We start from the raw sequence: 21914 nt of genomic DNA on the forward strand, positions 1-21914 counted from the left end.
TCAGTTCAAATGGGAAATTTAAAAGGTGCTTTTAATATGCTTCTTCAATGGCATACCTTGTATGGAATATATATATGCCTCCAAATCAAATAATCAACATTTCATCTTGCTGCTGCAAAAGAGCCTTTATTCTAACTTTTTTGCTTGGCTCAATACCATTCGGAGAAGGCAATGGCAACCCACTCCAGTACTCTTGCCTGGAAAATCCCATGGATGGAGGAGCCTGGTGGGCTACAGTCCATGGGGTCACTAGGAGTCGGACACGACTGAGCGACTTCACTTTCACTTTTCACTTTCATGCATTGCAGAAGGAAACGGCAACCCACTCCATTGTCCTTGCCTGGAGAATCCCAGGGATGGGGAAGCCTGGTGGGCTGCCGTCTCTGGGGTCGCACAGAGTCAGACATGACTGAAACGACTTAGCAGCAGCAGCAGTAGCAATACCCTTACACTATCTCCCAATTGTTATTCAGAAGCTTAGAAAAATTTCACCTTCCTTTCTCTCTATTCCTGATACTTTGATTTCACAGTTACTTGAAAACATGATGAAGTTAAACTGATTGTTCTCTAGTTGTTTGGTCAATAATTTAGTCAACATTTTTTTACTAAAAAGTTGACTCTTAAAAGTCATTTTTCACTCATTATCTACCTAGATCATGCTAGTACTGGTTCATCTAAGTCTTCATCTTATCATTATATTTCCAACCCTTTACTGCCCTAACTTGAGATAAGCAATGTAAATAAATACCAACTATGATAATTTATTCATTTCAAAAAGAAATCAGAAAGATTTGCTATGTTCACTCCATCTTCATTAAATTAAGCCTGGCTCCATTGACACTTCTGTCCTCTGTATCTAATATGTCCTTACAGCCTCAGAGAAACAGTTCTTCATTCAGTTTTCAACCTGCCCCTCTAACACCATTCAAGCTGGTAGACCTTGCAATCACACAAATAACTCTTTGTCAACAAAATGTTCATACTGTCCTCTTCTCTGGCACAAACTCAAATAACGGCAAAGACATGAGAAGCAATGGAACTGGAATCATGCAGATGTCAGAAAACATTAAGAATAACTGTTACAGAGATTTTGCCAGGACACATGAAAGGGTGGGGTCAGTTGAAGTTAAAGATGACAAAGACTAGAGACCTCAGCTGAGAATTTATTAGACAATATTTTTTGATCCAAAAGAAAGAGCAGAGAAAGGATACATGTGGAATGATCCAATGCAACAAAATATCATTCTCCTCTAAAAATCTCTTTTCTATCACCAATCCCCCATATCAGGAATGCAGTCTGTCAATGTATCAGTTAGAGTCTGTTAATAAAAACAAAAGGCACTCTAGGTTTTCCAGAGAGTCAGGGTTTCAATATAGAAATCAAAACTATACAATTGCTGATCCTGCTAAGTAATGAAGGTCAGAGACTTTAATGTTGTTCTCAGCCTGGAGAACCAAGGACAGGGTTTTCAAAATGGCCCTTAGGAAATTTCAGTGAATTCCAAAAGTCTTCGGGAATTTGCCACCAATTATCTCAGCTGATTACCACATTAGGGTGGTCAACTAACAGAAGCTTAATCCAGGAGCCACTAAAACTTTCACACCTGGCCATCTGCCTGCCAGCAACTCTGCTTGACAATAGTGGTTTTTATCATTTCTTTGACCTTTCAAACCTCATACATGTGCATTGCTAGGCTTGACTCTAACCTAGAACCATAAAGGGAAAAGTACTACAGTAAATGAAGGAGCTGGCCTGTTCCCTTAAATGTTTTATGGTTAAGTAAGTGTATGTACTTAGAAAAAAAAGGACATTCACTTACATATTTACATATAAAACATTTAGGACTTAATCACAAATCTTTTAGGTTTGTGATTTACATAACAGACTTAAACAGTTTAAAATATACAGTCAAAACAGAGCACTCAAATTATACAGCATTAACTTAAATAATATCTATTTATGTGTCTATTATGCATAATTCATTTTATTTTTGTCATTATTTTTATATATATGAATAAAGAAAAAATATTCTAGTATGGGAGCAATGTATCATAAAAAGAACATTGGAGTTAAGGGATCTGGGTTTCTTAGTCCTACTTCTACTATTAACCAGTTACTCGAACCTTTACAGACATTTAATCTTTGGGCATGTACTTTAAAATGAGAGATATGGATTATACACATTAACTCAAATATTATTTTAACAAGTATGTATTAGATAAAAACTTAATGCCATGTAGACTGCAGCCATGAAATTAAAAGATGCTTACTCCTTGGAAGAAAAGTTATGACCAACCTAAATAGCATATTCAAAAGCAGAGACATTACTTTGCCAACTAAGGTCTGTCTAGTCAAGGCTATGGTCTTCCCTGTGGTCATGTGTGGATATGAAAGTTGGACTGTGAAGAAGGCTGAGTGCCGAAGAATTGATGCTTTTGAACTGTGGTGTTGGAGAAGACTCTTGATGGTCCCTTGGACTGCAAGGAGATCCAACCAGTCCATTCTGAAGGAGATCCGCCCTGGGACTTCTTTGGAAGGAATGATGCTAAAGCTGAAACTCCAGTAGTTTGGCCACCTCATGTGAAGAGTTGACTTACTGGAAAAGACTCTGATGCTGGGAGGGATTGGGGGCAGGAGGAGAAGGGGACAACCTAGGTTGAGATGGCTGGATGGCATCACTGACTCAATGGACGTGAGTCTGGGTGAACTCCGGGAGTTGGTGATGGACAGGAAGGCCTGGTGTGCTGCGATTCATGGGGTCGCAAAGAGTTGGACACGACTAAGTGACTGAACTGAACTGATAATATAAATTAGGAATACAGAAATGATTAAGAGATGATCCTTTGTTACAGGAAGCTGAGTGATTCTAAAATCCTCTTCCATTTCTTAGAGCTTATGATCTTATAATATCAGTACCACAACTTCATCAAGTTAATATGCCTAAATGAAAGTCTAAAGCATTGCAAAAAATAATGATAGTCTTATCAAGATGTAATTAACTTACTAGTGCCAATTTTTAAAATATTCACATCTCATTATCTAGCTGCTTATCTACTTACTACACTACAAATATATATACTGAGAGAGATGAAAATTTCTCTAGAGAACTCTAAAGAATAGGCAATTAAATAAGTTCTTTCTCAAACTGACCATCTGATCTCCATTAAATGCAGACTTTATGGAATTCAAATACATTTCAGTGTTTAAATAACAAATTGTTCCAACCTAAGTTAATAAATATACCTGTCTCTAAAAATAAGAAAAGAATTTTTAAAGTTTCATTTAAAGAGTGCTTAACTAAATTTTAATTTTCTTACAATTAAGTGTGTACTGAATAGAAATTTGTGTTTCCCCAGCACAAAATGCTATTCATTCCATTCATAATTACTTAATTAGCATTCAGTACGGATCATATTTCCCCAGCATAATACTACTCATTCTACTTGAAATTACCTAATTTTAAGTACTGTCCACTAAACCTTACCTTTTAACATACTTTTTTATCTCCAGTATTTGTTCAGTCACTCAATAAATATTTATTTAGTGCTGACTATGGGCCAGTTATGATGCTGGTTGCTGGAAACACAACAGAGAAAAGGCACATAATGTGTCTGCCCTCAAGAAGCTCTTTCTAGTGGGGAAGACAGCAAGCACATAAACACATCAAGATAAATTCATATAGTAAGAAAACCTATGGAAGAAAATTGGAACGAGGTAAAATTACAAAAGTGACTGAGGGAAGCTTTCAGGAAAGAAGGTCTTTTCTAAGAAAGTACATTTGAACTAAGACCTGAATAACATGGTTATACTATGTATAGCCCATTCATGTAAAACATATAGCTTTGCTGGAAATGTCTTGGGTATTGTCATTTAGTTGCTATTCTTTCCCATTTTTTCCTTTAACTTAAAGCTGTTTTATGAAATATAAATGTACTAAATTCTTCACTGTTATTTTATTAAATCAAGGATTTTCTAGGATAGTTCATCTCTAGAATCCATTAAAATCAGGCCACTAAGCCTTTTTTCACATGCTCCTCCCTTTCAAAAAATGTCAGGCTTCCAAACTGAGTTAATTGGAATTTACTATACTTGGTAAATACCTCATTATATTTTGTCTCATCTCAGTTGAAAGTCAAAAGGAAAACAAGCAGACTAAATCAGAATGAATGGATATTGGTTTTACAATATTATCAAAATACTTTCATGCCTAAAATTTCTAATACAAATTAATTTCTCAAATGTGGAATTTAAGACAAGTAACACCAATACAGTATACTAATGCATATATATGGAATTTAGAAAGATGGTAACGATAACCCTGTATGCAAGACAGCAAAAGAGACACAGATGTATAGAACAGGCTTTTGGACTCTGTGGGAAAGGGAGAGGGTGGGATGATTGAATGGCATTGAAACATGTATAATATCATATATGAAACGAATCGCCAGTCCAGGTTCGATGCTTGATACAGGATGCTTGGGGCTGGTGCACTAAGACGACCCAGAGGGATGGTACCGGGAGGGAGGAGGGAGGGGGGTTCAGGATGGGGAACACGTGTATACCTGTGGCGGATACATGTTGATGTACGGCAAAACCAATACAATACTGTAAAGTAATTAACCTCCAATTAAAATAAATTTGTATTAAAAAAAGACTACAAGTAAATGAAGTAAAAAGTTGCACAAAATATTCACAGAAAATTGGATATTCTGAAGGAAAATAAACTTAGTGATGGTCTGTTTCCTCACTGCACTCCTCTAGGTAATCTTACCCATTTCTATCCAGAAATATCTATAATACTGCTTACATGTTATATATGAAGAAGACAGGCACCCTGAATCTAAGGAGGGTGGCGCATAATAGGTGCTCAATCTGCTGAATGAAGGAACTGATTAAATAATTCTCTCTAGGTTATCTCTGCTCCTCATGGCTCGCTCTCTGCTTCAGTACACAAACCCACTGATATGCTAAAACAGTCTAATTCTTCTCTTTCCCCTACTACTCCCAAGGCAGTAATTATATGTTAATTATTATACGTTAATTTGTCATTTGTTGTTGGACTTTAGACTATTGTCTATAAAATGACTTCTTTGGCAAAAATGTATTTTGAGTGCCAATCCCCTTAGAATTAAACATTTAGAACAAGATCTCTTTGGAAGTGAGGACTTTCTAGTAATATATTTAACATCATTATGGTTATTATGGGATAAAGACAGGAAGGAAAAAGGAATAGTTTATTCCCTTGAGGAGTTAACTTAAATTTCTGAAAGTAACAAGGGTATAAAGTAAATACAGTAAAACTTTTATAATCCAGGAAATATATATTCTGTTGTATTGATAAGAATACTTATTCATTACAGAATTTAATTCTAAAAGAAAGTATATTATTAATTAGACCTTGCTGCTGCTGCTGCTGCTAAGTCACTTAAGCCAGCTATTTAAGTGATTTTTAAAAATCATACCTTAGGAAAACTGAATTCAATATTAAAGCCAATGATTACTTTCTTCTAGAGATTATGAAATTTGCCTGAAGCATGTGAATCACTGTGGATGTTGATTTCCATACTATTTAAGTAAAATCCTCTGAAATTGGGATGACTATTGTCACAGTTACTTAACATGGAATTGGGTTGTTAAAAATATGCTCTGAGGTAGAGTACCTGAGAGTATTTAAGCCATGCTAGAAGCAGGGCAAGATACTCTAAGAATATTCTTACCAAACAATGAATCTGCTATCAGATATTCCAAAATATCCAAATACTCTGTCAAAACAATTTTTACCAATTATATCATTAGAATTATTTCATATATACTTTCTTTAAATGAAAATTGCTATATTTCTCAGACACTGTATTTTTTCAGGAACTGAAGAAAATCCAAGAAAATGTAACTACTGTACCTTTAAACTCTGCCTTCACCACTGGCCTTTGTAAGAAGGCCTTAGCATTTATTATTATCAGGTGGCAAACATTTAACAGGAAAAAAAATATAGTGGTAACTTGTACACTTCTCTAAATAATCATAAAGCATTTAACAGTATTTAACCCATAAATTTTTTTTAACCCATAAATTTTAATTCAGAAAAATGGAACAATTCATCTAAGATGTTATATTTCACTTATTCCTTCAAAGGCCCTGAGAAATTAAAAGGCACAATCCAGTATTACGACGTTTTTAGAATAAAATGTATTTGTGACATTATGCAGTGTTTTAATTTTCACTACTATGCATCAATCTCTATTTTTAATATATAACAATATCAATATCTACTCATATTACTCTGTATTTACCTAATATCTGTTCATCTTACTTCTCTTAGTTGAAACTTAAGTTGATACAATTACTTTCTCTTTCACCATATTATAGTGGTCTTAATTAGAACTTGGAGAAGGAAATGGCAACCCACTGCAGTATTCTTACAGAAAATTCCATGGATAGAGGAGCCTGGTGGGCTATAGTCCATGGGGTGGCAAAGAGCCAGACATGACCGAGCACACAAGCAATTTAACTGTAACTAGTTTATAGAAAATCACGTGCAGAAATATCCTAAATCTACTTTAATCAGCAGCATTCTGTGTCCACTGCTTATAATTTTTGTCATCTGAACTAACGAGTCAATCTATCTCTAAATATTCAAGCTATACATTCACACCTGATATTTCATTATAAATGTTAGGCATAATAGTTTGAGCAAGAAACTCTAATTAGTCTCTTTAAAATTCCATGTCTAAAAATCATACTGACTGGTAGTGAAACTCCAAATAAAAAGATTTTTCCTCAATTAAAGCCACTTTCAAGAATATCCCAAAGGAAGCTCAATTTATATACTGTATATTAATTCATGATGTTTTTAACATTAGTTTCTATTTTAATATTTATACCCTTTAGCATCCTATGTGGTTTGTGTTACTATATATACTACCTACAATACTTACTATATATAAAATCATGAAGTGACTGAAAATGTAATCCAGTAAACATCTGAAAACATTTACAAGAACAGCAAAAGATTATACAAAAAACTTCACCTTTAATATTTATGTTTTTAATTCTGAAAACCTATGGAATTTTTAAGAATTGTAGTCACATTGAGAGAAGAATGAAGAACTTGAAGATTACTAATTTCTCTAAATGCAAATCTGTATTATTACAACTAATACTACCTATATGAAAATCTCTTACTCATGTTTTTAGTAGAGATTACTGATAATTATCACTATATTAGTATAAGAATAGAAATTATATTTGAAGAGTCAATAATCTGAAAAAATCTCCAACTTTAGAAGCTAAATACAGCATGATATTGCTAAATAAATTGAAATGATACTTCCTTAATTGAATTACACAATGCTAACCATATAGTTTAAACATAACACTGTAATCAAATTCCAAAATCTGAAGCTGGTAAGGCACATTCAATCAAGGATTTAACAGATGCATACAACCCTGTAAAACATAAAATATGTAGGTTCTATCCCTATAATTCCTACAAAAAAAGGAATTTTAACAAATCAAACAATTTATATTCATCATAAAACAAGAAAAAAATCTATCTTTTTTTACATTTCACAGTATTCAACACATTTTTTATAGTTTTACCTTGCGCTCAACCAATGCACATCTGTCGAGCATGAAGCATCATGTTGACAAAAATACATCAACACTGTTCCAGGGAGTGCTTTCATTTAATCCTTCTAGCTCGAGCAAAATCATTGGAGCCATCCTTAATCAGATGATTGGAAGTCTCTATTTGCTTACAATCATTACATTTCAAAACTCAATTACTAAAAAGTTACACATAAAACAAACTCATTTGCGGATAGAGACATAAAATCCTCTAGTGATAGGCCTGTTAAGAAAAAGGTTATTCTTTAATGTCGTTACTATGTGGCTGTATATAGCTCAGGTCAAGTAAGAATGTACTCTGTAAGAAGGATTATGGTACTTAGCTGATTAGTGCCTCACAATACTGAAAACTAAATGCATCCTACATCCAAGGCATTTCTGAGCACTATACTGAAAACAGACAGATTCAAAAAGCATAAACCATGTTCTCCTATATGAGTTACAGTATTTCTAAAATAACAGGATTCACTGTGTTTGCTATTGATAAGTCTACCACACTGCTTTCACGATAAAATGTAAAGGGATAGTAAAAGATGGTGATGGTTTAATGGGACTACTCTGTCATTTCTTTTCAATAAGAAGTTTCTTAATCTTCACGAAGAGAGAGTGCTCCCTAAAAGGTGTAATGAAAGAGAAAGTAGCAGTTTCTATAAAAATTTAATTTAAAAAATGTGCTTCATGAGCTAAGAATTTGGTTAGACACACAGTTTAAATCAAGCTTTGCTCACTGTTATCACTTCAATGCCTCTATTTAGTCATTCAAAAAACTAAAAAATAGAAAAAAAAGATAACTCCATGGATTTCTTTCTACCAAAAGCCAAACACCTAGATGTTAATATTATCCTTTTGATAATTATGTTTAAGTGATTCCAAATAAACCTATAAAACTGAGAAAAAGTCAGCATTTGTAGAGTAGGGAGTATGCTGTGTTTTCATCTCCAGTATTTCAAGTTTAAATGAGGGTTTAGGAATATGTCATAACACCATTCAACTACTTATGTGAGACACTGGGTGCAGGGGAGGGGAGGAGCAGAGACAGATAAAGTCATTTTTATGCCCCAAGATTCCTAATAAAGATTGGTAGATTATTAAACAGAAAGGAAATAAAAATTCAAGTTCATTCATTTTCACAGGAATATTAACCAATAATAAAATTCAACCACTTAGACCCCACAGTTCATATCAAACTGAAAAATAATTCCACACAATATTTGACTCTTCCAAGCAGTTAAGTCCAGAAGATTTCAGAAACAACATCACAGCTGAGGGATAGCAAACTCTCACTTTTCCTTTTCGTTCCATTAACTTTTTTAACCCCTCAGTGATCTCTTGGCAGTATTTTCCCAACTGTAACACACAGTCTGCTGCCCCTCTTCTCCTCTCCTATCAACCTTGCTTCTCTCATTTGTCCATCTCAGACTGCCATTTGTATCATTTCTAACATCACTGCTACTTTCCCCTTTACTCTCTAAAGAATGTTCCAGGTCTCCAATTTCTTCTTCCCCACCCTTTGAGAGTGTTATTGCCTTTTTTAACTCTTTACTTTGACTGTTTTTTCTCAATTATTCCCTAGGTAAGTACCTATACATTCAAATTTGTGAAGGTCCAATTTGGGGTTTAAACAGTTTTCATGGGACTATTACAATTTTAGTATCCATTGACTACTTCAGAAGTAAAAACTAAGAAAAAGACTCTATGAATTAGATACCAGCTTAATTTTATTTTATCCATAACAAACTTATATTTGAAAAATGAAGACCTAGTATGTAAATCTCTAGAAAATGATGCACAAATGATGCTAATAGTTACATATTTGGGCCATGCCCCACTCCACTATCTTTCCCAAAATTACCATGTCAAAAAATACATGAAGACTAAGCACCATTCTATACTAGAAGATAATTTAAACCAGTAGTAATTTTCTCTTCAAGAAAATTAGAGATACCAAGGGAACATTTCATGCAAAGATGGGTACAATAAAGGAGAGAAATGGTATGGACCTAACAGAAGCAGAAGATACTAAGAAGAGGTGGCAAGAACACACAGAAGAACGATACAAAAAAGATCTTCATGACCCAGATAACCACAATGGTGTGATCACTCACCTAGAGTCAGCCAGACATCCTGGAATGTCAAGTCAAGAGGGCCTTAGGAAGGATCACTAAAAAGTTAGTGGAGGTGATGGAATTCCAGTTGAGCTATTTCAAATCCTAAAAGATAATGCAGTGAAAGTGATGCACTCAATATGCCAGGAAATCTGGAAAACTCAGCAGCGGCCACAGGACTGGAAAAGGTCAGTTTTCATTCCAATCCCAAAGAAACGCAATGCCAAAGAATGCTCAAACGACCGCACAATTGCATTCATCCCACACGCGAGCAAAGTATGACCAAAATTCTCCAAGCCAGGCTTCAACAGTTCATGAACTGTGCAATTCCAGATGTTCAAGCTGGATTTAGAAAAGGCAGAGGAACCCAAGATCAAATTGCCAACATCCACTGGATCATCAAAAAAGCAGGAGAGTTCCAGAAAAAAATCTACTTTTTCTTTATTGATCACAACAAAGCCTTTGACTGTGTGGATCACAATAAACTGTGGAAAATTCTGAAAGAGATGGGAATACCAGACCACTTGACCTACCTCCTGAGAACTCTGTATGCAGGTCAAGAAGCAACAGTTAGAACTGGACATGGAACAATGGACTGGTTCCAAAATGGGAAAGAGTACGTCAAGGCTGTATACTGTCACTCTGCTCATTTAACTTATATGCAGAGTACATCATGTGAAATGTTGGGCTGGATGAAGCACAAGCTGGAATCAAGATTGCCAGAAATATCAATAACCTCAGATATGCAGATGACACCACCGTTATGGCAGAAAGTGAAGAAGAACTAAACAGCCTCTTGATGAAAGTGAAAGAGGAGAGTGAAAAAGTTGGCTTAAAATTCAACATTCAGAAAACTACGGCATCCAGAACCATCACTTCATGGCAAAAAGTTGGGGAAACAGTGGAAACAGTGACAGACTTTATTTTGGGGGACTCCAAAATCACTGCAGATGGTGACTACAGCCATGAAATTACAGATGTTTGCTCCTTGGAAGAAAAGCTATGACCTACCTACATAGCATATTAAAAAGCAGAGACATTACTTTACCAACAAAGGTCTGTCCAGTCAAAGCTATGGTTTTTCCAGTAGTAATGTATGGATGTGAGGAGTTGGACTATAAAGAAAGCTTGAGCACCGAAGAATTGATACTTTTGAACAGTGGTGTTGGAGAAGACTCTTGAGAGTCCCTTGGACTGCAAGGAGATCCAACCAGTTGATCCTAAAGGAAATCAGTCCTGAATATTCATTGGAAGGACTGATGCTGAAGCTGAAACTCCAATACTGAACTGAACTGAAGATGCTCTATCCATGTCTGTGGCAGCCTTAAAACAATGACAATAAAGAAAGATACATTGAAAAAAAAAAAAAGAAAGATACATTGGAATCAATATAAAGGAGTACAATGAACAAGATAGGAAAAATAGAGAATTTTTAAAAGAATAAATAAGTTAACCTACCAACTACCTTCCATAATCACAGAAAGTCTCCAGAGTTACTTCATTCTGTTTTTTACTGATAACTTTATATTCTTTTAATGTTACTGTCCCTTTATTGAATCTTAACCAGTGGTTTAATATACTTGTTCTCTCCCCCTATTTCTATTTGCTCCAAAGGGACAAAAGATTTTTAGTTAGGGGCCTGTAATTACACTTATTCAAAAAAGAGAAATATCTTCCTATAAAATGAACATATCTAGAAGTATACATCAGATTTAAAAAGAGATGCTGTTTATCTGCAAATCAATCATATGAATAATTAATTTTCATCTTAAGTGCTTAATTCCTTACTGAGAAAAGAACCATACAGTGTTTTAGAATATGGAAAATTCAGATAAGTGGAGGAGTGGCATTTTCTGTTTCCATTAAGGGTAATTCTTTCCTTCCAGCTGTTCACCCAATCCATGAGGAAATTCTGTTGGATCTGTTTTCTGAATATATTCAGAACCCAAACACTTCTCACCAGCTCCACGAGTACAAGCCTGGTTTCACCAGTATTTCTCATGCGAATTACTGGAAAACGTCCTGAGTGGTCTCCCTACTTCTACAATATCCCTTCGGCTCTCTCTTAGCACAGCAGCAATAATGTACCTCAGATCACATCATTAACTTGCTTAAAACCCTTCAACAACTTCCCATTTTGCTTACCATGCCTATAGGGTCCAGAACCCATTGCTCCTTGTCCTCCTCCCCAGCTGCTTGCCCCGGCTCACTCAGATCCAGCCATGCTGGCTTCCCTGTACATTCTCACGTAGGATCATTGCTCTGCCTAAAATGCTGTTTCTCCAGAAATCAGCGGAGACATCTAGTCTTCTAGTCAGTAGAAAGCTTCTTTTAATTCTTCTCTCATATCTAACTTTCTCAGAGTGAAATTTGGTCTCAAGAAGGCTTCCCCCGGTCACCCTATTGAATACTTCAATCTCCATCTCTACCCCCCACCTTCCAAATCCCAATCCCTTTAACCTGCTTTACTTTTTAACCTTTTCATAACATATCTCACCTTCTTATTATTATATTTTAAAACAGTTTTATTGAAGTCTAGTTGATTTACAATGTTGTGTTAGTTTCAGGTATATATCTCAAAGTGAATCAATTATACATATATCTACTCTTTAGATTCTTTTCCCTTATAGGCCATTATAGTGTATTGAGTTATACAGTGTTATACAGTAGGCTATACAGTGTTATACAGTAGGTTCTAATTATTAATAGCTATCTATTCTATATATAGTAATGTATATACGTCAATCACAATCTTCCAATTTATCCCTCCTGCCCTCTTATCCCCAGTAACCATAAATTTGTCCTTGACATACTTTTTGTTTATCATGTTTACTGTTTGTTTCTTCTTGCATAAGTTTCCCAGGCATGGATCTCCATTTTGGTTACTTTGTTGTTGCTGTTGTTCAATCACTTATTTGTGTCCAATTCTTTGTGACCCCATGTATTGCAGAACGCCAGGCTTCCCTGTCTTTCACTATCTCCTGGGCTTTGCTCAAACCCATGTCCATTGAGTCAATGATGCCATCCAACCATCTCATCCTCTGAGGCCCACTTCTCCTTTTACCTTCAATCTTGCCCAACATCAGGGTTTTTTCCAATGAGTCAGCTCTTCGCAAGAGGTGGCCAAAGTATTGCAGTTTCAGCTTCAGCAACAGTCCTTCCAATGAATATTCAGGGTTGATTTCCTATAGGATTCACTAGTTTGATCTCCCTGCTGTCCAAGAGACTCTCAAGAGTCTTCTCCAGCACCACAAGTTGAAAGCATCAATTCTTCAGCACTCAGCCTTCTTTATGGTCCAACTCTCACATCTGTACATGACTACTGGAAAAACCATAGCTTTAATTATATGGACCTTTGTCAGCAAAGTGATGTCTCTACTTTTTAATATGTTGTCTAGATTTATCACAGCTTTTCTTCCAAGGAGCAAGCATCTTTTAATTTCATGACTGCAGTCACCATCTGCAGTGATTTTGGAGCCCAAGAAAATAAAGTCTGTCACTGTTTCCACATCTATTTGCCATGAAGTGATGGGACCAGATGTCATGATCTTAGTTTTTTCAATGTTGAGTTTTAAGCCAGCTTTTTCTACTCTCTTCTTTCACCTTTGTCAAGAGGCCTCTTCACTTTCTGCCATTATGGTGGTGTTATCTGCATAGCTGAGGTTATAGATAATTCTTCTGGCAACCTTGATTCCAGCTTGTGCTTCATCCAGCCCAGCATTTTGCATGATGTACTTGCATATATATCAAAGAAGCAGTGTGGCAAAATACAGCCTTGATGTATTCCTTTCCCAATTTTGAACCAGTCCATTGTTCCATGTCCAGTTCTAACTGTTGCTTCCTGAACTGCATAGAGGTTTCTCAGGAGGCAGGTAAGGTGGTCTAATATACCCATCTCTTTAGGAATTTTCCAGTTTTTTGTTATTTGGTTACCTTATTCCCAAATAACTGGCCTACAGTATGTGCTCAATAAATATTTACTGAATAAGTAAAGAAAACTACAGAAGCAAAGTATTTTTTACACTATGATTAAACATAAATGTCATTCACCCAACTTGCCCAACTTAGCTACAATAAAAACTTAATAGGATTAGACAAAACTCACACCATTTGTTTTCCTTTTTGTATTTTAACTTGAAAAATACACTGACAAAGTACTCAAAACATTACTTTCAGGTGAACAAGCAAAATATGTGCCTTTATTGCAGGAGTTTTGAGAATACTGACCTCTTCTTCACTCTCCCAACTACTGGATGTTTTTGTCCAGTTCTGTTGACTTTTTAAGAGTGATTATAAGAATTTAAGTGATCTTTCAGAGATGTAGAGATAACTGCAATGCTGAAATAGGGAAAGGCGAGGAGTTAAAGAAAAGCTGTTTCTTGATAGTAGAAGAAAAAGAATATTTGAAAATAGAGAAACAGAGCTAGTTCTGTCAATTAGCCTGCCACTAAGCTGCATGAGAATACCACTCGCTCATATTATTTTAGAATATTGCAGGTACAAAGAAAGCACTTTCTGAACAAGATTTTTCTTGGAAGAGAATTCCTGACAAGCAAATCAATACGGTACTGTTTGCAGAAAAACCATGACAAATCAAAACCAGATAAACAAAATCTACTGTATTTAAATGTGGGAAACTTCATTACACCAGCATTTGTGATAATAGAATTTTTCCTACATGATTCCTGTGATTTTATGTACCGAATAAATACCCTTATAGCATGTTGTATATCTTGATAGAAAGCTGAAAAAACTTATACAAAATACTTCTTCATGATCTGCACTTTCAGATCTCATTCGATTTACTCAATCAGATTTATTAAAGAAACTAGATTTATCACCCAGTTAAAGAATGCTCTTTCTCAAACAGAGAAAACAGCACCTGACATCTGCATCTAGCATGATACTTTGGGATCCTTCGTTATCTATACTAAATGTTGCACTGCTGCAAATCATGCTTCAATCAGCACCGCTGTTTACATAGGCAATGCATTCTCTGGAAGATACATGCTCTTAATTTCTTAATTCTTCAAGATGAGTAAAAGACTGTCAAGTGGAATCTTTAGTAGATTGTCTTCAAAAGAGGTTGAAAGCAAAATATAATTTTTCTTGGGGCACCATTCTTTTCACTCCATTCCCAGTCTCAGAAAGTCTACCTCAAACCCATATATCTACATGAGTTTAATATTAAAATATGATGTAAAATTTAAGGAAATTTTACCGAGGAGGTAAAGAAGATCTTCTTTTTAATAATTCTGTTCTTTACTTGAAGTAATTTTCCCTTCAGTAAACCTCTCTTAGCCCCTTATCAGCTGTCCCCTACACTCTTCTGCAAATTCCCTATCAGTGATATAATACAGACAGGAGAAAAAAAAGCATGATGTTTGCTGATGCTAGGCCCCAAAGATGAGACAGAGCATGATGGATGCCACTGGTGAGACTGAGTTATGAAGGAAGGTTGTCAAATTTCAAGAAGTGTTTTTCTGTGGTTTTGTAGTATTTTAAACATGATATCCTCTTTTAAATACCAAATTAATAGAGAGATAAACCATGGGAATGATGAGTCACCAGAGTAGACATTGGAGTTGGGCCTTCCTTCTGAATGCAGGAATGTTTTGTAATATAAATCCCTCCAGATAAATCATGTATTTTACCACTTTTATAGCAAAATTTCTTTAGCAATGTTAAAAGTAACTGGTAGAAAATAATACCACATGGTGAGATTAGTTGCATAACCTTTTATTTATGCCTTGTCTCTAAAAATGTGTTAGGTAACAAGTTAAAAATAGGTGAATTTTTAGGTCACTTAAATTCTTCTGAATGAATAGAAAATGCACTCTGCTAACAACTGTGATGATAACTGTTACTGGCCCTCTGTCATCTATTTCTCTTCTTTCTTTGGAAAGGAAGAAATGTCTCCTCCATTCTCAGCTTTGTAGTCTGGTTTGGATTGAACCGGCCTCACATGCTCTAGGGATGAGCCATGGTTAGCAAACACCATCCCTGCATGCACTATTCCTGTTATAATGATCAGCACAATGACCTAAGCTGGACCAACTGCCATGATTCTTAAGGACATTTCACTGTCAGTGGTAACACAGATTTCCTGTTTTGTGATTGAGAAGTCACATAACTCTCAGAGCTACTGAAGTCAACTTGGGGTCATGAGTTGGGGAAGTCTTCCCAAAATGGAGTCAATATCCACCTAGTGACAATTAAAACTAGAAAGAAAGAACTAACACAATGTTGTAGACCAATTATACTTCAAAAACAAAACAATAAACTCAGAGAAAAAAAAGATAAGATTTGCAGTTACCAGAAATGTGGAATTGGAAGAAGGCCAGTCAAAAATTAAAAACTTCAATGATTAAAGAAAATGTTAGACAATTATTCAAAATGTGCTACTTTTTCTGGATTTTACGGTATCTATGGTATTTGTCAGCCTTTCAAATTTGTGATTTCTCTGATTTATCTTCCCTTTCTAAGTAAAGATTGACGTTTGAACTTAATTTTGAATTTGTGATTTTGATTTCTTTTCTTCAAGAGGATCACACACAAAGTTGGTAAGCTTCAGGCCCCACAAGTCTGGACCTGATTCTGGTAGAAGATGAAAGATTATAGAGACTTGAAGATGTATTCAAGCTTTGCATAGGTACTTAAAAAAATTTTTTTAATAATAAAAATGAGTTACATACCTTCAAAAAAGTTATAAATGTCAAGTTGTAAGATAAATAAGTACTAGGGATGTAGTGAACAAAATGATAATTAACACTGCCATATATGTGAAAGTTGTTAAGAGAGTACATCCTAAGAATTCTCATACAAGGAAAAATATTTTTTATACTTCTTTAATTTTGTATTTCTGAGATGAGGAATGGTCACTAAATCCACTGTGATAATCATTTCATGATATATGGAAATGAAATCACTATTTTTGTACACGTTAAACTGTATGTCAATTATATCTTAACAAAACTAGAAGAAAAAAAAAAGAAGGAAATTACAACCTAAGTCACATTCTATGAGATTCAGGATCAATCCTCATCTGAAGCAACATGCACCTCTGGAGTTTTGATTCTGGTAAACCAATAAACTCTTTTTTATTTTTTAAGCCAGTCACAGGTGAGTTTTCTATTACTTGCTACCGAAATCTTGGTTGGCACACAATCTCTAATACAGACTCTGCTGCTGCTGCTACTGCTGCTAAGTCGGCGAGACCCCATAGACGGCAGCCCGCCAGGCTCCCCCGTCCCAGGGATTCTCCAGGCAAGAACACTGGAGTGGGTTGCCATTTCCTTCTCCAATGCATGAAAGTGAAAAGTGAAAGTGAAGTCGCTCAGTCGTGTCTGACTCTTCGCGACCCCAGGGACTGCAGCCCACCAGGCTCCTCTGTCCATGGGATTTTCCAGATGAGCGTACTGGAGTGGGGTGCCATTGCCTTCTCTGAATACAGATTCTAAAATCTGTTTATTACTTTCTCATCAGCTGTCATGATGCTTATGAACTCTGTTTCTATGGAAACTGGTTTTCCTCTGTGAAAAGCAAGCACACTGGGACTTGTATTCTATAGTCATGTTGTTTCTTTAAAGTAGCTTTACACTAAAACAGTCATCTAATGAGATCAAAATCTTTACTGGGATCGAAAATCACAAGACTGGGTGTTTGATATTAAATTTCATTTGATAATTATGACAGTAGACTGATTCTATTTAAGGCTAGAGAGCAGTAACAACAAATTACATTCCACATGTCTCAAGTGATGGTAACAAACTACTTTTTAAAAAAAGTAATTCACATGAAACTATCTCCCACCCAACTTTAAAGCTAATTCAGAAATACATAAAAGAGGGAGTAGACAGCAAATGACATATTACTTCTATTACTGATAAAGCTGAAATTGGAAAATTGACCTACCAAAACCTTAGAACATTAAGTCTAGAACTGTATTACTTTAAAGCAGCTCTACTGAACATAGGACTTTATGATGTAGGGTTCAAAAGACACTTTGCTCAAAGTGTAAATCAATGAGACAGCAGTAGAGAATTAGCTTTACAGAGTTCATAGAGGTGAACCAGGACTAAAGGCAAAAGAGAATATGGCAAACAAAGTTGGTTGTGCCTTTTCTTTCCTACAAATAGAATCAAAATTTTATTCAGATTAACAGTGTGCTTAGGATAAAAAAATTATTTTTCAGGGGCTTTTAAGGCTAGAGGTGGTTCTATGACATAATTCAGGCAAATAATATTTAGATAGAAGTTTAATAAGTACAGCTTCTATCAAAGCTATTTATCCTAAGTAAGAGATAGACCCAACTGGCATGCACCCTGCATATTAATACTTTGTCCTTCCTCCGTTATGACTGCAATGTGGTCCTACTTCCTATAATTCAACAGTCCTCTTTAATTATAAGTTTGAGAGCCACACACAGCAGGTAGTAGAGCAATGAGCAAGAAAAGGGAAACAAACAGAAAAAATAAATGCATAGGTCTCTTTTGATTTCCTTGAGCAGTCTATTTCCAGATTAGTTTTTACATGAGAAAGACATACACTCCTTTATTTAAATGTTGTAGTTGTGATATAAGTGTTACTACTACTAATACTAAGTCGCTTCAGTCGTGTCCGACTCTGTGCAACCCCATAGACGGCAGCCCACCAGGCTCCCCCATCCCTGGGATTCTCCAGGCAAGAACACTGGAGTGGGCTGCCATTTCCTTCTCCAGATATAAGTGTTACATATAGCTAAATACAATGCTGAGGTCAGAGAAAGATTTGCTTCCAGAGAGAAGTCTAAGGTAACTGGAGTCATTAGCAACGTGGCTGCTATTTCAGTAGAAAATAAAGTAAATCAGAGGCTCCTAGAGATGAGAAGGTCTAGGAAAAAAAAATAGGTGCAGGTTATGTAATGCATATAAACCAAGGAGAGGGTGATTTCAAATGAAAGAAGCAGACTAGTCCAGTGCAGATGTTAATTCATTATCTAGCACAGCACCGGAGCCAAGAGCCCACTGTAAACATCTCCTCCCCACTCTGTTCAGTGATGTCACACTGGCAATTTAAAATCAGCCATGTTGGCAATGTTTACATCATGAAAATTAGCAAATGCTGCAAATCAGGATTTCTGTATTTTTCCCTTTGGAAAGCTGATTGTCCAATATTTACCAGCACACCACTGGTTATACTCCACTGCTCAGCTAAACAAGAAACTAGAAAAAAGTGTAATGGTTAGCCAAAGAACTATCACTATTCATATGCGACTTCATTAGTGCAAAGAACACCTAATAGAGAGCCTGACATTTAGCAGGAGTTCAGTCACTGTCTGGGAAAGTAAGAGAAGAAAGGAGAATCAGACAATTCTCTCTTGGTTATAGATTATTACAAACTTAATTTTAGGTTTCAAAGGAACTGAAAATAGGGTAACAAATTCCTCAGGTTTTAACTTAATGATACCTGAAAATCTTTGCAATTCTTTGAAAGTGCATTCCACTCCTGATCCTACACTATTCTCTTTGAATTACATGTTGTGACAGAGTTTAAGTGTATTTATAAAATCAAAACATGTTAGAGCTTTAAAAAACCTTAGCAAGCATGATTCCAAAGATCCAATCATCAGTATAATGACAAAGACAGGGAAAGAGGGTGTCAAGGAGCATTTAAAGTTCCCTGAGTTATTGATCCCTGAATTGGGATGATCCTCTGAAGGAGGGCATGGCAACCTAGTCCAGGATTCTTGCCTGGAGAATCCCCGGAACAGAGGAGCCTGGAGAGCTACAGTCCATGGGGTGACAAAGAATCAGATATGACTGAGCGACTGTCGATTCACGAGTTATACAGAGAAAACTGAAAGTGGTTATCATTAGATGGCACTATATTATGGAACAGAATCTACATCTTGAGATACCCAAAATAAAGAAGTATGCTTGTTTTCTTCATTATTCTAGATTTGCATAGTATGTAAAATCCCTTTACATCATTTTATTTATTGGAATTATTTATGCATAATTCTTGGCACTAATAATTTTAGATGGCACGAAAACTAAAATACAGAAAAGAATTACATAGAAACAGAAAGCTGGAACCAAACTCGACAGTGACACAGGGGGCCAGAAATAAAAGCTGGGTGAAGATTTAGAAGGCTCATGTACCATACTAGGTGAAGAAGAGGTCATCAGATGCTTTCTGTTAGTGAGTTAACTCAGAAATAATCTGGTTAAACCAAGGGATAGGAGTAAGTCTAGTGGTAGGGAGATCAACTGCATTATTCCACTGATTCTGGTAAGAAATTATGGGGCCCTTAATAAAGTAGTGGAAGGAAATGAAAAAATATATCTAGGAGGTTAAATTGTTAAAGTTTTTGACAGATTCGATACAGGAGGTAAAAAAAAGAGAGAGAGAAACAAAAGCTGACTATCAATTTTATCCCTTTAGGGAATAAATAAGGAAGATTTAGAGCACAGGAAAAGAAAAACGTTTGTAGGAAAATATATATTCTATTGTCTAATGAATAAATGTGTTTCATAAATGAATCTGGCAGTGTTCCTCCATCACTGAACAAAAGAGAAGATATCCTAGCTATCCAACATGAGCATTTTTGTCTACTGGTAGACTATATTTTTATAGTGCATATATGAGTACTTGAATATGTTATGCCATAATTCAATGTGTGTGGTGGAGAGTATTATGTGCTTAGTCTTTGCAACATCATAGACTGTAGCCAGCCAGGCTCCTCTGTTCCTCCATACGGATTCTCCAAGCAAGAATACTGGAGTGGGTTGCCATGCCCTCTCCAAGGGATTTTCCCAACCCAGGAATCGAACCCACATTGCAGGTGGATTCTTTACCAACTGAACCACCAGGGAAGCTGGGAGGGTATTATAAATTACTGATTTTATCATTATGTGGTGGTGGTGGCTGCTTAGATAAACAGGACATTGACTGTACCAGATAATTTTACAGGTGTCCACTTTCAAAATAATCCTGTGAAGGAATTTATCATATATCCTCTTATCATTACCCCATTTTTCTGATATGTTAACTAATAAGCACAAAGTAATTTAACTTTGCCTAAAATCACACAGCTAGGAAAGGGTACAGGAAAAATTTAAAACTAGTAAAAGAAAAGGCTGCCCTTATAGCTTTCAGCTTGTAGCTGCCTAGTTGCTATTGGTTAGGCTCATGTATGCTCCCAGGAAATGAAAACAATTTCATAGAATATTACCATCAGATAAGAGCTTTCTGCTACTATTATGGAACAAAGCAAAAACAATACCCCTCCATAATCAGGTCTGAACACAGATAAAAGCAAAATGGAGTATTACTCAGCTATTAAAAAGAATACATTTGAATCAGTTCTAATGAGGTGAATGAAACTGGAGCCTATTATACAGAGTGAAGTAAGCCAGAAAGAAAAACACCAACACAGTATACTAACGCATATATATGGAATTTAGAAAGATGGTAACGATAACCCTGTATGCGAGACAGCAAAAGAGACACAGATGTATAGAACAGGCTTTTGGACTCTGTGGGAGAGGGAGAGGGTGGGATGATTTGGGAGAATGGCATTGAAACATGTATAATATCATATATGAAACGAATCTACAGTCCAGTTTTGATGCAGGATACTGGATGCTTGGGGCTGGTGCACTTGGACGACCGAGAGGGATGGTACGGAGAGGGAGCAGGGAGGGGCGGTCAGGATGGGGAACATGTGTATACCTGTGGCGGATTCATGTTGAGGTATGGCAAAACCAATACAATATTGTAAAGTAATTAACCTCCAATTAAAATAAATAAATTTATATTAAAAAAAAAGCAAACACACTGCGTAATGAAAATGAGCAAACATTCCCCTTCCCTAAATGCTAAATGACTCTATTTCTTCTCCAGTAGCGGTGCTAAGTAAGGTTCTGTTCATTCCCCCTCTCTCCCAAACCACCTAATACAAGCGCAAATCCTGTAACAAGCTTCCCTTAACCCCTTCTGGCAAACAACCCCAACAGTTTCACAAGACATGTGGTTTTCCCTGCTGCAGCAATAATAACACTCAACTTTGCTTGACTCAAGACGTGTTCTTGGTTGGGTTTGGTTAATGAATAACAATTCAGGCTCCAGGGTTTCTGCCTTAAACACTATGCTGTATGTGAACACTCCTCATACATGAAAGGTATGAGGGAAATTGTCAG

General features: G+C 35.9%; 1 protein-coding gene across 4 annotated transcripts in view; it reads right to left on the reverse strand.

Moving 5' to 3' along the window:
• Positions 1–21914, reverse strand: part of RIMS2 (regulating synaptic membrane exocytosis 2) — a 601723-nt gene that overhangs the window by 327840 nt on the left and 251969 nt on the right. The window lies entirely within an intron of this gene.

Source organism: Ovis canadensis, chromosome 9, assembly GCF_042477335.2.
Source record: "Ovis canadensis isolate MfBH-ARS-UI-01 breed Bighorn chromosome 9, ARS-UI_OviCan_v2, whole genome shotgun sequence".
Taxonomy (NCBI): domain Eukaryota; kingdom Metazoa; phylum Chordata; class Mammalia; order Artiodactyla; family Bovidae; genus Ovis; species Ovis canadensis.